General features: G+C 42.4%; 1 long non-coding RNA gene across 1 annotated transcript in view; it reads left to right on the plus strand.

Annotated features, from left to right (window-relative positions):
- The window catches only part of LOC128516965 (uncharacterized), a 6,639-nt gene that overhangs the window by 3,614 nt on the left and 525 nt on the right, over window positions 1–2,500 (plus strand). The window lies entirely within an intron of this gene.

Consider the following 2,500-nt stretch of genomic DNA (forward strand, 5'->3'; position numbering starts at 1 on the left):
GACAGGTTGGAATCTGCTGCCTTTAGGACGCCTGAGGGGTGTTTACTTTATACACACATGCAGGTAAGGGTTAGGGTTGGGTTTAGTGTTGGGGTTGGGTTTAGTGTTGGGGTTGGGTTTATTAGTGTTGGGTTTAGTGTTGTGTTGGGTTTAGTGTTAGGTTTAGTGTTAGGTTTGGGTTTAGTGTTGGGTTTAGTGTTACGGTTGGGTTTAGTGTTGGGTTTAGTGTTGTGTTGGGTTTAGTGTTAGGTTTGGGTTTAGTGTTGGGTTTAGTGTTACGGTTGGGTTTAGTGTTGGGGTTGGGTTTAGTGTTGGGGTTGGGTTTAGTGTTAGGTTTAGTGTTAGGTTTGGGTTTAGTGTTGGGTTTAGTGTTACGGTTGGGTTTAGTGTTGTGTTGGGTTTAGTGTTGTGTTGGGTTTAGTGTTAGGTTTGGGTTTAGTGTTGGGTTTAGTGTTACGGTTGGGTTTAGTGTTGGGGTTGGGATTAGTGTTGTGTTGGGCTTAGTGTTAGGTTTAGTGTTAGGTTTGGGTTTAGTGTTACGGTTGGGTTTAGTGTTGGGTTTAGTGTTGGGGTTGGGATTAGTGTTGTGTTCAGTTTAGTGTTACGGTTGGGTTTAGTGTTGTGTTGGGTTTAGTGTTAGGTTTGGGTTTAGTGTTGGGATTGGGTTTAGTGTTGTGTTGGGTTTAGGGTTGGGTTTAGTGTTGGGTTGGGTTTAGTGTTGGGATTGGGTTTAGTGTTGTGTTGGATTTAGGGTTGGGTTTAGTGTTGGGGTTGAGGTTAGGGTTAGGGTTAGGTACACAGTTACATCTTATTGAACTGAACAACTTTCACCTTTGATTTTATGGGCTCAACTCAACAGCAAGTTTCAACAGGACGTCCGTTATTTTGGGTGGTTTGCATTTATTTGGCCGGTGTGATCTCAGTACACTGAGGATGCAACATTGCAGAGGGACTTTTGATTTCTCAAACGGGTCAGTCAGGCACCTTAAACTTATGCCAAAAAGTGGTAATAACTGTGATATTTTATTGAATGTCTTTTGGAAAGGTCTAAACACGAATTTTCCCCTTTTTCTAAAATGATGTGATGATGGTATTGGCATGTCCCCTTTAAATGCACGTGCCCAGTGTGTCCACTGTCTTTCCAGCGCTGCAGAGTGCTTGGACTCACTCATCGTTGCTTGCATTTATAACAACAACAACAACAATAATAATAATAATAATAATTATAATAATAATCATCATCATCATTATCATTTTTATTAGTAGTATTATAACACACTATTTTGGTTTCTTTTAATTGCTCAGTTGGAATTTTTTTAAATGATAAATAATAAATTAAACACTGCCTAGGGTTAGGGTTAGGGTTAGCTTTAGCAAGTGATCACCAGGTTAGTGTTTTAACAACCTCAGACAGAATCACAGTATTTATTCCTGCCCAGAGCTGTAGTAAAGGTTGGCCGAGTTCTTGTATTGATGACATCAGAGTTGAAATTCTTCTCCAGCTCATCCCAAAGAGTTATGCATGAACATGTTTCCTCTTTTACACCATGAGGCCTGAAGTATGAAGAGAAGCTCCATAGATGTGATCCTCTGGTGATTCAGTACATTCAGGTGGTCAGCTGACTTCATTTTATTGCCCCATAACGTTACTGAGTCTAGACCTGAGTAACTGATCAACCCCAGACCATAACACTGCTCTAGTGTGTGTCATGTTTCTTGAGTGTGAGTTCCAGCAGAAGAACTCTCAGGTGTGCAGAAGGGGGCAGGTGTGGAGAACCTGTGATCTGTTCCCCCAAACCAACATGACTGAAGTGTAAACGCCGCACAGTGTTAGAGCTTTCTGCTGCATGTTTCTCCCACCATCGTGCTCATTCTGTTGTTTATGCTCCAATAAACAGCATTTCAGCTTAATGTGTGCCACATGGTCCGAAGTGAACATCTGGGTTTAAACTGCATGATGCATGAAAGGAGGAGCAGGAGAACGAGAAGAAGAAGGAAGGAGTGTTGTGCAAGAAGTAAAGGTGAAGGAGAAACAAGGTGATGGATGAAGTGAAGAAGGAGGTAGAGAGGCCTGAGATCCACCCATGTGATAGAAGAGGAGGAGGAGGAGTTAAGGGAGAGGAGGAGGAGGAGGTGGTGTTGGGGGTTGGCACCATTCCTCCACACAGCAGCATTGTGACAGAGAAAAAGAGACTCAATGGGTGATTTAACACGGCCTTTTGTGAGTAAGCAGGACTGTGTGTGTGTGTGTGTGTGTGTGTGCAGGCAAGAAAAATGACCTTCCTGTGAATGAAGAGAAATGGAAACTGCACCAAAACCATGAACAATACAACCCCAATATTGTAACAGTTGTAACCCAAATACAACTTCCAATAAAGAAGTTTATCATCGAGAGATCATCATCATCATCACTGTCATCATCATCATCATCATCGTCGTCGTCGTCGTCGTCATCATCATCGTCGTCATCATCATCGTCGTCATCATCATCATCATCACC

Source organism: Clarias gariepinus, unplaced genomic scaffold (assembly GCF_024256425.1).
Source record: "Clarias gariepinus isolate MV-2021 ecotype Netherlands unplaced genomic scaffold, CGAR_prim_01v2 scaffold_30, whole genome shotgun sequence".
NCBI lineage: Eukaryota > Metazoa > Chordata > Actinopteri > Siluriformes > Clariidae > Clarias > Clarias gariepinus.